Source organism: Oryctolagus cuniculus, chromosome 6, assembly GCF_051225735.1.
Source record: "Oryctolagus cuniculus isolate XC-2025 breed Fujian yellow rabbit chromosome 6, ASM5122573v1, whole genome shotgun sequence".
NCBI lineage: Eukaryota > Metazoa > Chordata > Mammalia > Lagomorpha > Leporidae > Oryctolagus > Oryctolagus cuniculus.
Genome location: NC_142872.1, coordinates 83,909,135 through 83,922,562, shown reverse-complemented (window position 1 = coordinate 83,922,562; position 13,428 = coordinate 83,909,135).

The following is a 13,428-nucleotide window of genomic DNA, read 5'->3' as shown; positions in this document are numbered from 1 at the left end:
CCTTGGCTCTTGTAGGGGCATTTGGGTACTGAACTAGCAGAAGGAAAATCTCAGTCTCTCTCCTTTCCCTCCATCTTTTCTGATAAATAAACTAAAATTTAAAAAATGTTGACTATGAATACAGATATACACACATATCTGGATAGAAACATTTGCACAGAAAACCTTTAAATTCTTTTGATCTCAACAAAGTCTTCACTTTCCAGATCTTTCTGAAACTGAGCCAGAAAATGTACCCAGACACGACTTCACATATTTTCTGCAAAAAGGGTTGTTTTCATTCAATTTCCAGTCTTTCCCTGTTTTCCAGTAAACTTGTTCCTATGGACTGCATATGTTCCCTTAAAATTCTTACGTGAAAGCCTTAACTTCCAAGGAGATTGGATTTGGTTGTGGGGTCTTGGAGGAGGCAGTTTGGGTTAAATGAGATCCCAGGATGGGGCCTTCAAATGGTGTTCTTATAAAATTAGGAAGAGATACAAGAGGCATGTGAGGACATGGCAAGTAGGTACACATGAGCAAGTCAAGAAGAGCGCCCTCACTAGAACCTAGCACTTTGATCTTGGACTTCCCAGCCTCCAGAACTGTAGGAAATAAATACCCTTTATTAAAGTCACCCTGTCTATGGTATTTTGTTACAAGAGCCTGAGCCGACATTTTTTTGTTCTACTTTAAGTGCAGTTTTATAAAACAATTCTTCACAATAAATTCTTTTTTTTTTTTTTTTTTTTTTTGACAGGCAGAGTGGACAGTGAGAGAGAGAGACAGAGAGAAAGGTCTTCCTTTGCCGTTGGTTCACCCTCCAATGGCCGCCGCGGCCGGCGCGCTGCGGCCGGCGCACCGCGCTGATCCGATGGCAGGAGCCAGGAGCCAGGTACTTATCCTGGTCTCCCATGGGTGCAGGGTCCAAGCACTTGGGCCATCCTCCACTGCACTCCCTGGCCACAGCAGAGGGCTGGCCTGGAAGAGGGGCAACCGGGACAGAATCCGGCGCCCCGACCGGGACTAGAACCCGGTGTGCCGGCGCCGCTAGGCGGAGGATTAGCCTAGTGAGCCGCGGCGCCGGCTTTTTTTTTTTTTGACAGGCAGAGTTAGTGAGAGAGACAGAGAAAAAGGTCTTCCTTTTTCTGTTGGTTCACCCCCCAAATGGCCACTATGGCTGGCGCTGCACTGATCTGAAGCCAGGAACCAGATGCGTCCTCCTGGTCTCCCATGTGGGCGCAAGGCCCAAGGACCTGGGCCATCCTCCACTGCCTTCCCAGGCCACAGCAGAGAGCTGGACTGAAAGAAGAGCAACCCAGACAGAATCCAGCGCCCCAACTGGGACTAGAACCCCGGCTGCCAGCGCCACAGGCGGAGGATTAGCCTAGGGAGCCGTGGCACCTGCCCACAATAAAGTCTTGAATGACTATGAGTACATAGAAATTCTTATCTACCAGTTGCAGTATGTAGAATAGATTCTAGCCCATGGGAAGTTGTAACAAATAATGGACTCTGGGGATGATGTTGGGCACAGGGGTTAAGTTGCTGCTTGGAAGGACCATATCCCATATCAGAGTACCAGGGTCAAGTCCTGGCCCCTGCTTCCATTCTAGTTTTCTACAAATGTGCATACTGGAAGGCAACAGGTGATATCTCAAGTAGTTTGGTCTCTGCCACCCACTTGAGAAGCCCCAATTATTGAGCTATAGTCTCCTGGCTATAGCCTGCCAAGTCCCAGTAGTGTAGGCATTTGGAAAGTGAACCAGCAAATGGAAGATCTCTCTCTCTCTGCATTTCAAATGAATGAATGAACAAATGGATTAAATGAATAAGTAAGTATATGATGGATTCTGCCAAAATCTTTATTTCCAATAGGCTTATTTCAATAAGTCAAGCTTAAGGCAGTATCTAAGAATACTTCAAAAAGCTCATGGAAAACTTGAATTAAATGTAAGTTTATTTTTGTGCAAACACTTTTGAAATCCATGCAAACTTTTTTATAATTTCATGAGTTCTTTCAGGCACCTCACATAAGTACTTAAGGTACTCCTCTTTGGCTTTCCACCCCATAACCCACCCCTAATAAATTCCTTAATTCTCATTCCAGTAAGAGTGAAGAACAATAGAAACCACTGTGGCTGTAAGTGGTGTTTGATTGCAGGCATTCACAAAGAAAGGGAGATGTGCATTTCAGAGTGTGGATTGTCCATCCGGCCTTGAATCAACTGAACATTTCTATATGCCTCTACAATCCATTTGAACTAACATGACTTTTCAGAGCAACAATTAATTTGTAACTACAAAGTAAATTTATGTTAAAGTTAATGCCAGGGTAGTGTGCACAGAAAGAGGAAGGCACTGTGCAAACATTAAAATGGTTGAGTTATCCCGTTGCCCTCTTAGTAGGACAGTTAAGTGGAATAATATGTGATCTAAACAACACTTTTTGACAACAATTAAAAACAATGGGCAACAATCCACCAGGCTGTGAGTCATTGCAGAATGTCCTGTATAATGAATAGTTGTCAAACCCATACACAGGAGGGGTAGGTGGGAGGAAGGGGGCTATGTATGTGTGGCAGGGGCAGCAGTGTCAGCAAAAGGAAGGTTAGGCAAAGAACAAGTTTCCAAACGACCTGATTGGAGCCAGAGGACAGAATGGGACAAGGACCTCCAGGCAGTGGTGTCGTTGAACAATGAAGGCTGCACAGGACCCAGGTCCTTGACTTCAAGAAGAAACGCAAGAGCAAGTTGGAGAATAACACACAGCAAGCAGCAAGTGTTTATTGAGAAAGCAAAGACACACACTCAACAGACAGAGGAAGGCCTTCTCCGAGGGCAGTGGCCCTATCTCTGAACTGTGTTTAACATTTATATGAGGCCAGCATTGTGGCACAGTGGGTAAGCCACTAGGTAAGCAGTGGAAGATGGTCCATGTACTTGAGCCCTTGCTATCCACACGTGAAACCTGGATGGAGTTCTCGGTTCCTGACTTCAGTGTGGCCCAGCCTCTGCTGTTCCAAAAAACATTATATGGATTGTTTAATGAAGGGGGGTGCAGTCTAATAAAGGGAGGGAAAGTGTATTCTAATAAAGGGGAGGAATATTCAAAAATTTTCAAGGAAGTGAGTTGAGATTTCCCAGAATCTATCTACTGCCCCCTTTTTGCTCCTTATGTGGTCCCATGTGTCCTGTCACACCTGGTAGGTGTGTTATTAGCATGTCAATGTATTACAATGAGCATGGAATGAGTTGTTGGTCAGTCTAGGTCAGCCTTGGTCCCCTAAACTGGTGTGAAACTGGTCTAGGCAGAGGATATGTTTATCTTCAGAGAAAGGGTAACCAAACTCATGCCATAGGTTTTGAGATCATAGATCTCAAATAGGATCTCAATAGATCCTATTATCTACAGGAGTCTAACTGCTTCCTCCCCTTCCCTCGTGGCGACCCTAGTGTGCCGTCCTCTCTCACCTGCTAACTTGTCTGGTTTCTTCTGCTATTCTCAAAAGCCAGGACTCGCCTGGCTGGTAGCAGTAATTCTTACTTCAGTGAATGAAAGTAATTTTCCTGTGGCTAATCATTTCCTAAAGCTCAGGGTCCCTTTATGTTGACAATACATTCTGCTGGGCAATTGAAATGTCTCTTATGAAAGAAAGAGTCCTGTGAGGGGGAGGGGAGAGAACAGAGCCTACAGCAAGTACAAATTTAACCCTCATTTAAGGACTGATGCATGCAAATGTGGGGGAAGTAAGGGTGTCTCCATTTCACAGATGACAAAATTGAGGCTCAGAGAATGTGAGTGAGTTTCTGAAGGTGTAGAGCTCGAAGAGAAGGGCCTGGCAATTGCATCCTCAAATCCTCAAGATGGTTCTCACTCTGCTGTTGGCTCCTGGTGCTTCCTAGGAGCAGACAGCCATGTGAGCTGTGGTCACCGGCTGGGCTGCAGAGGCAGGGCCCCCAGCTCTCATAAAGTACTCAGCCAGTGTGTGGCTCCCGCCTAGATTCCTGGTTTTCGTGGCTCTGGGTGACGTCCTGGGAGGTTTTCCATTTCCACTGTTTTGTCTGTCTCCATTGCTTTTGTTCTCCAGGTGGGGTTGGTGGCTGATGATTTCTCCAACTGCACACTGAACGTTGAGCTCTGAGCTTAGAGAGGAGACCAGCTTTCAGAGAGACCACCCAGGACACAGCCATAGCAAAATGCTGACAATGTCTACAATGCATAGGGTACTTCAAAAAGTTCATGGAATATGGAATTAAAGCATAATATTATTTTGATGCAAAAAAATGTTGAAATCCATGCATACAAGGGGTCTTCATAAAGCTTACAGAAAATGCATTTCTTGAAAAAACTATATATTTAATTTTTTAAATTTTTTTCATATCCAAATAAACAACTTTCAATTTTATTGTCCATAAACTTTTTTGAAGTACCTTTATATGTTATACATATATATATAGTATTTTCACATTATATATTTACATATTTCTATATATGGTACACAATTATTAAGATAAGGATATGTAAACTATATGTTTGAAAATCCTATGTCACTCCATATCATTTATTTTTGTGTTCCACAAATGCTATCAGTTAAACATAAATACAAATAAGACTAGATAGCAGTAACAATTGGTAGTCATTAATAGAACTAAACAAATAATATATGCAAAGAAAATGTATTTTCCACTGTTTCTGTCCTCTGACAGAGCAATTTGCTTCACTCTCTCTTCTCTATGTTGGATATTTTAATGTTGTAGGTTTGATTGGGACACAGCTGGCAATGGAGGGGAGGGAGCACAGAGTCCTTCCCCCTCCCCCGGGGACTGAACCCTCTGTGGAAAAGCCCAGAGGACTTGCTCAAGTCCAATGAACCTGGAGTTCCTGGTAAATGGCACCTGTGCATGGAACGGTCTTTTTTCACCCTTGGACACTCGTTACTAAGTAGCCAACAGGCTCCACCGGATCAGACGCCCCTCTTCAGCCCCTCTGCTCTCCTCACAGCTCGTCTGATGTGCCCAGAGGCTGGACAGCTCTTCACAGTGTCTGCAGGCTCCTCACTCACTTCCCCCACTCTTTACTCAACGGATGCCCTGAGTAAGGCCACTGCCTGCTTCTCCTTGCTGTTTGATTATGTTTCCCTAAGTGCTTGTCATCATCTAACCTTCCATAGGCCTGACTTGCAGTTGCCTTCTGAGTCCTTGGATCCAACCAAAACATTCAGGAAAACACTTGAACTTTTTTTCTTGTCCTTATTCCGTAAACAATACAACAACTACTTCCATCACTGTTGCGTTGTATTAGGTATTATAAGTCATGTAGAGATGAGTTAGAGTATATAGGAGGATGTGTGTAGATTATACGCAAGCACTACGCCATTTTAGAGAAGAGACAAGAACACCTGCACACGTCGGTATCCCGGAAGTCCCGGAGCCAGTCCTCCTTAGACACAGACGGACTTCTGTATTCAGCTGATCTGTTTCTTCTGCCAAGAAGCCTTCAGCTCCGCACAGGCAGTGCTGGCTGTTCTGCCTGATGGGCTCACCGCTAAATTCCCAGGGCCTGGAGTCCCACCTGGCACTTCACAGCAACTCATGGCCAAGAAATGAGATGGGGAAGGCTCAAGGGGGAGACCCAACGGGACAATGTTTGGGGACCTTAAAGGACAGGATAAAGCTGACATAGGAATTCAGCTCACTAAGACTTTCTCATGTCCTCAGGTTGGAAACCCTAAGTGATCCTGGGTTTTCTATATGCCACGTGTATTCAGCTTACGTCTATATCTATCCCGTATAGGCCAGACAGCTCACTAAGCACTGCCATGCAGCGGTGGGGAAGGAGGGCCTGCACATGGGCAGAAAGAACAGTGAAGTCGAGTTACATCCCAGTAACAGCTGACTTATCTTCTCGTCAGGCGAGATGCTTGCTCTCCGTTGTTGATCTTCGCTTCCTTTGCCCTAAACTTGAATCTGTGAAAAAACAGTCCTATCACCAGCAAAAGAGGGTTAACAGCAAATCAATGCTCAAAAAAATACGCTTTACATTTTCCCTTCAGCTTGAGATAAGACTCACCACCTACTGATTTGAGTAGCATTTCAAATCTCCTGAATAGAAAAAAAGAAGAAAAAACCCAGGATTTTAATTTTACATATAATCATAGCATAATTCAACCTTTAGCACATTTGTCTGGAATGAATTTCTTAAGAAATCCAACATGTGCCTGCATACAAACACATAATCATTTAAGTGCAGAAAGTACAAAAATCCATCTCCACTATTAAACTGGATTTAAAAGGCATCAGGTGGTAAATTAAATGCTGACAACATTTGGGAACCTGACACACTGTCTAGATCTCATCTCATAGATTTCTGTGAACCAAAGACTTCTCAGCAGATGTTAAGCAAGTCTATAAACTCAGAGCAAGGGGTCTTCAGGGGAGTGGGTGAGTTTTATATCACAGATGCTTGAACACTGAGATGATCCAAGAAATCTGAAACACGGGTAGAACACATCAGGCCTTTGTCCAGAGCAAGTGGAGTAATTTTCCTGAAGCCACAGGCATTAGCTCCACATTCCTAAGCCATGTGCAGCTGTCAACTCATTGGGAGAAAATAAGAAAAGCCTTTAGTGGAATAACTACATGCCCATGAAGTTACTAAATGAATGTTTCAATGTTTTTCACCAAAATAAAATGCTCAGTAGCCCAAGTCCTTAAAATTGCCTGGAACTCAATAGAGGAAAGTGATGTGATTGAAACATTTGGAGAGTCTGTCTGCCAGGCTGCACTTGTGATGCACACAAATAACTTACCTGACTGCTGTTCACCATCTACTATGGAAAAGAGAGAACAACCGGAAAAGATTATGTAGGCTTAGAAATCCTTGAAAGCGTCTACCTTACTTAGGCTAAAGAAGGCAAAACATTCTAAGCCAAACATTTTAGGAGGTGGTATAATGAACGTCCCCCTCTCCCGTTTTGCCTTCTTCTAGTGAAACTTCCATATGTTATCAATTATGAGCCACCACACTTGTATTCGGTTGAGGGAGCAATTGCATTCATGCACAACTTGCTCCTCCCATCGCCCTCCCCCCAGTTAGCAGGTTTTCCAGGGAACAGGACTGTGAATCTGTGGTTGAGAGGTCAGAGTCCACACACTGAAAGGCTAAAATGCAAGGTGTTTCTGAACCAGATTTTCCTTGAAAACAGTTAGCTGGGAGGGCTTCAATGATTGTTCCCAGCGGCATGATGGTGAGGATAGAATGCGTTCTGATGTAAAGGGTAGGCTTTTGTATTTTTGGCAAGGAAAAAGGGTATGCTACTCATTGTCTTTTGGGACAGACATGAGGACATCAGGATCAAAGTCATGTCTGCAGTCTTGAGTAATATATTGTCTGTCCTCCCTCATCAAAGCCCCTGCTGTGGGCTACGGTAAACAGTGAACAGGACATTCCCTTCCTTGTAAGGGAGTTAATTGAAAAACAAGTGGGAGACTTGCTTATAAAATTTCTTTGTACAGTGAGTGTCCTTATTCTAGACTCCCAATACCTACAACATGCTCTTTTGTTCACTTTCCAAGAATAGGAGAGAAATAAATGCCAAGCCCAATTGCCATTTGTAGGAGATAGTATCGGAAACAGACAGGCAAGGCAGGAGGATGAGCTTATGGAAGTTCTATAGCAAGGGGGAGGGAGACAGATGAGTTGTTTGATTTGGATTCATCCGTTTATTCCAAAGGTACGTGGTATTCAGCAACCATGTGCCAGCACCAACTAGGCAGTGGTGATGAAAGGTGAGCAGGAAAGACAACAGCAATGTGAATAAGATAATTTCAGGCAATAAAATTCAAGGATGAAAACCAGCAGGGTATTCAGATCAACACAAGGAATCTAACTAATGTAGTGCGGCAAGAAGGGACTTCAGAGATGACGGCTAAGGTAGACTCTAAGATGAGGAGTCAGCAGTGATTGACTACAGGGAAATGGTTGATGAAAGGCAACAAGATCCTGAAAGTTGGAGAGTGGGGAGAAAAGAGCTTGTAGGTTCCATGATCACAGAATGTGAAGTGCCAGGGGCAGGGTGAGAGCAGAGAGAAGTGGAGCCTGAGAGCAGGGCATGATGGGAAAGAGACAGCCCCAAGGTCTTATGGGTGAGGTATGACTTTTTTTTATTTTGTCATAACTGCAATGGAAAGCACTAGAAGGCTTTGTGGCAGCAGACTGACACTGTGATTCCTGCAGTGGGGTGAGAGAAGATTGTGGAACCTACCAATCTACAGTAATGTTCAGATGAAATATAATGGTGGCCAGGACAGGTTGGGACATTGGGAATGGACAGATTCCAACCTGCCAGGTTTATCAGAGCTGGCAGGTACTCTTGAATCTGTGTGTGTGCTTTCTGGAAATAAGAATCCAAAAGGCTGGAGCTTCTAATTGTGATTCTGAAATTTATCAAATTATTTTCAACTAATGGCAACTATAGAACTCCCATATATTTTCCAGTTAATAACACTGAAAGTTGACTAGTGAACTGTGAAAGTGGACTCAGAAATGTCATGATGTTCCTAAGAATCACTTAGGGGGCACTTGTGGAGAGGCGGGTTCCTGGTCCCCACTCCCTACAATTCTGATGTAGGAGGTCTTCAGTGGAACAGAGGAATTTGCTTTCTGCTGGGATCCACAAGAAATCAAACAGAATGTTCTGGGAGCACACCCTGAGAAGCAACATGTTAACGCTGGCCATTTGATCCTGCCTTCTGATGGAACAATACAACGGTCTGTAGTATCTGCCCATTTGGCAGATTGGAGGCACTTTAACTGAGGCCATAGTAGTCAGGATGGCTAGGTCATGCTTCAGTAAAAATGAGCACCATACTTTCAATGGCTGATGAAGACAACGTTTATTTGTGAGGTTTAATATCCATTCTGGGTTGGGAGTGAAGGCGTGTGGTCCACGCTGTCTTCATTCAGAATCATAATGGAGGCTCCACCCTCTGGGACATTGTTGGCTGCCATGTCTGGAGGAAGACAAGACAAACAAGCATGGACTGGCTCCTCTGTGACTCCCCACAACTCTAACATGTCACCTCCACTCATGGCTCACTGTCACACCCAAGGCTATGCAGTGCTGATGCAGTCCTCCGTGAGCCTAGAAGGAGAGAGGACTGGATATCAGGGCCAGTGCCAAGGCCTGCCCCAGAGGTCGGGGACGTGCGGAAGTCAGGCTAGATAAGTGATTCCTGAACACTTGAAGGTCACTGGACATCTATGGATGATGGAGTTACTAGAACAATATTAAAATAGTGGTAATGATCTCTAGCTTTGCCAAGAACATCCTTAGAGAAACTGCTCTCTTGTTGTTTATCTGCTGTGGTTAGTTTAAAAACTAATGTGGGGCTGGCACTGTGGCGTAGTGGGTAAAGCTGCTGCCTGCCGTGCTGGCATCCCATGTGGTGCTGGTTCGAGTCCCAGCTGCTCCACCTCTAACCCAGCTCCCTGTTAATTGTGTCTGGGAAATCAGCAGATGATGACTCAAGTGCTTGGGGCCCTGCACCCATGTGGGAGACCCAGGAGAAGCTCCTGGCTCATGTCTTTGGATTGGCTCAGCTCTAAGCCATTGGGGCCATTTGGGGAGTGAACCAGCAGATGTAAGATCTCTCTCTCTCTCTCTCTCTCTCTCTCCCTTTTTCTCTCTGTAACTATGCCTTTCAAATACATAAATAAATAAATCTTAAAAAAACTAATGCATAATAACAGAGAAACTCTAGATCAAAATTTCTTTAAGTAGCTGATACATAGTTCATGAGACAAGGAACACTGCTTAGGAATACTAATGCTCCTTGACCCTTAATGGGACAATGTCCTGATTAAGCCATCCTAACCAGAAAACATCACCCCTAGAAAGTGCAATGATACCCCTAACCTGTGCTAAGCAACATGGTGTACTTCAAAGAATTAGCTGTTTCCTCTCCTAACTGTGGGGCTGACTGGGGGCTGTAGCTTGCTTACTGCTAGCCTAGGATAAGGTACAAATTCACAATTCAAAGTACCACTTGTACTGAATGCATATGGCTTTCACATTGTGCTAAAGTCAAAGAATCATTAAGTTAAACCCTTGGAAGTTGGGTATCATCTGTAATCAAGTTGCTTCCACTTCTACTGCTCCCTGATAGTGGCTTCTTTGTGCATCTGTTCCAGCCCCACCTGGCACTCCACCTGCTCTAAAGCCCTGGTCCTACCACCTGATTTCTCTGGATTTGTTTTTTCCCACAAGCAGTAAGATGGAGAGAGGCCATCTTCTGTCCCCTCAGAAGATTCAGAATCTTCAGTGTTGATATGATCAAATATGATGAGTAGCTTCGAGTCACGCAATGGGTAGAAAGTTCCCAAACTGGTATTACAATAGTGATTTAGCTTCTGAGCGTGTTTTGCAATGCAATCTTACTGCAAAGGAGCGAAAGTGACTCCCACCCCACTAAGTGTTGAAAATTCACTCTCACACATATAGAATGAGTCAGAACGTTTTATTAACGTGGGTTTGTTTCATTTTCTGCCCTTATTGAATATGTGCCTTTGCAAAGTAGCTCAATCTCAGATGTCATAAGATGCATTTTCATTTACTAAATTCTAAATTCTTGGGAGAATCAAGTGAGGTGATGTGACAAAGGCCTAGCACAGCATCCAAGACATACTGAGCTGCTCCATGAATGTGGAATGAAGGGAATGTGTGACTAGTAAAAGGCTACATCATTTTTATCCCTGCAGCTTTGTACATCGGTGTGTACCTTTGTACTGGTGTGCACATTCAATTCTGTTGGCTTCTGCAAACCTCGAGAGGTAGGAATGCTCTACCTTCTGGGAACGCCTTTCATTCAGAGGACAATCCTTGACTTTACAGACTTCATGTTCTTCCCCAGCTAAAACTCTCTGCGACAGTTATTGCATAAAATGCCATTCAGTTATCTGGCATCTGCCTTCTTACTTGCCCACAACAGTAGCAATGCACTCAAGAGTCTGAGTTTTCATATTCTTCACAGCTCATCCTAATGCTCCAAGAACAGTACTGAGTGCCCTGAGACCAAGCGAATGCAAACATCAGATGCCCATCCTATTTCATAGGTGAGAAAATGCAGGTAAACTTCTCCGCAGGTGGATCTCCTTCTTGAATGAAGGCATTACAAAAGCCAAAGTTCATCTCCCTCTGGCTCTCAAGGGTATGTGACCTGAACACAGGAGAAAAACCCTCATGAAGGTGACATGTGCAGTGGCGTATATGCAGCCATGGAGCCTGGAGTTCTTCACAATGCAGCTCGTCCTTGGATGGCATAAAGAAATCAACAGACATCTCATTAATTTTGCAGAGAACTAGGTGACGAGTCAAGTTTAACATTTTCAAAGCAGTGGTGAGATCCGTTCTCTTTTCTGACTAATGATCTATTCAGTCCAAATGGGGCCCCCTTGTCCTCTCTGTGCCTTCCCCAGTATATCCATCTTCTGGTCAGAACACAGCATGCACACCCTCAAGGGTGGGAGGACATGGTGCTGCTGATTCACCAGAGAGTCAGAATGCGTTTCTTGATTGTTGAATTGTGGCCAGATGTTTCTCTCTACTGTTTGTTCTTCGAAAAGTTCTTGAACCAAAAAGGCCAAGATGCAACTTTAAAATATGGCACACTCAAACTGGGGAGAAGACAATTCAAGCAGCCTTGCCTCTGTGAACTCAGTGCTACCCATCCTGGAACAGCTGAAGTCTTTTTCCAAGTTGGTGGGTTACCATTAGGTAAGAGTGAAACTGCTGAAGTTCTGACACTGTGAGACAAGTTTATATACACTGGCAGCAGATAACATGACCACGATGAATTTAAGGACTCTTCTGTTTTTCAGCACAACACAATCAGTCAGCCTCCTGGTGTCTTGAACGGAGCTACGGAAGGGCAGCACTGTAGCTGCACAATTGAGTTCAAATCTCATCAAGCCACTTACCTCCTCTGGGATCCTATTTCCTTAATCTCCATGGAATGAGGGTACCCCATGAAAATGGAGTTAAGAATGACCACTTTGGGTTTATTTTTTTAAGAGGTATAATTTAGCACAGGCTTTAAACATCATAGGTGGACATCTATTAAGCATCTATTACATACTCTGACCTGCTGTGTTGTATGGTGCCAAATTCTGGCCATGGTTCACATTGTATTCATTGGAGATTTGCAGGTTTATTGGCTCTGCTATTATGCCAGGCAGGAAATAAAATGCTTTGAGGAGACTGTCCTTTTGAAAAATGCATACAAAAGCACCATTTAGGCTAGCAAAGGCTGCATCCATGACCATGGCAAAAATGACAAGCTACTTGCATGTAGCAGAGATGTGTGACTTGGGATGTTGGCTCATCAAGGATACTGTGCTTCAGCCTTGCCCTTTTCTCTGGCCCTCTGGGAGAAGCCAGATGCTGAATTCTATGGACTTGCAGACAATCCACGGTAGAGGCCCATGTTGTAAAAAAACTGAGGCCTCTCCCTGACACCTTGTGAGCCTCTTCAAAGTGGGTCCTCCAGCTGCAGTCAAGCCGTCAGCTGACACAGCCAACCCCAACCAGCTTTTTGTTGCCAGTCTCATGACACACCCTGAGACAGAACCACTTGTTTAAGCTACTTCAGGATTCCTGATCGACAGAAACTGAGATAAGTTCCTAAATTCAGGAGTATTTTGTTATACAACCTATCACAAGTGCTATGGGGGAAAAGTTCCCAATAGAAATTTCCCTTTGCTTGGAACCTGGGGGCTTGGCACAGATGACTGAGGTTAGAGAGGTAGATGCCCAATGTTCTCTGTTCTATTAAGAAGTTATTGGCTGGCACCACAGCTCAATAGGCTTATCCTCCGCCTGAAGTGCCAGCACACGGGGTTCTAGTCCCAGTTGGGGCACCGGATTCTGTCCCGGTTGCCCCTCTTCCAGTCCAGCTCTCTGCTGTGGCCTGGGAGTGCCGTGGAGGATGGCACAAGTCGTTGGGCCCTGCACCTGCATGGGAGACCAGGAGAAGCACCTGGCTCCTGGCTTTGGGTCAGTGAGGTGCGCCGGCCGAAGTGCGCCGGCCACAGCGGCCATTGGAGGGTAAACCAACGGTAAAAGAAGACCTTTCTCTCTGTCTCTCTCTCTCTCTCACTATCCACTCTGCCTGTCAAAAATAAAAAAAAAATTAAAAAAGAAGTTATTAACCCTTATTCCACCAGCAACGTATTCTAGCCGAAGTGTTTACAGTGAGGAGTTACATGATTGGAGTTGATTATATTGTATTTTGCATGAAATGGAATGGGGAAGAGATGGTTTGGGGAGAGGTCTGTGTGACTTCCAGCTGGAAAGTTCTAGAAATGACAACCCAAGTAAAAAACAGTAAAACATGACCTTAGGAAATAGCAGAAGATATGGATATGGTAGGACTGCCTTAGGATTTAGT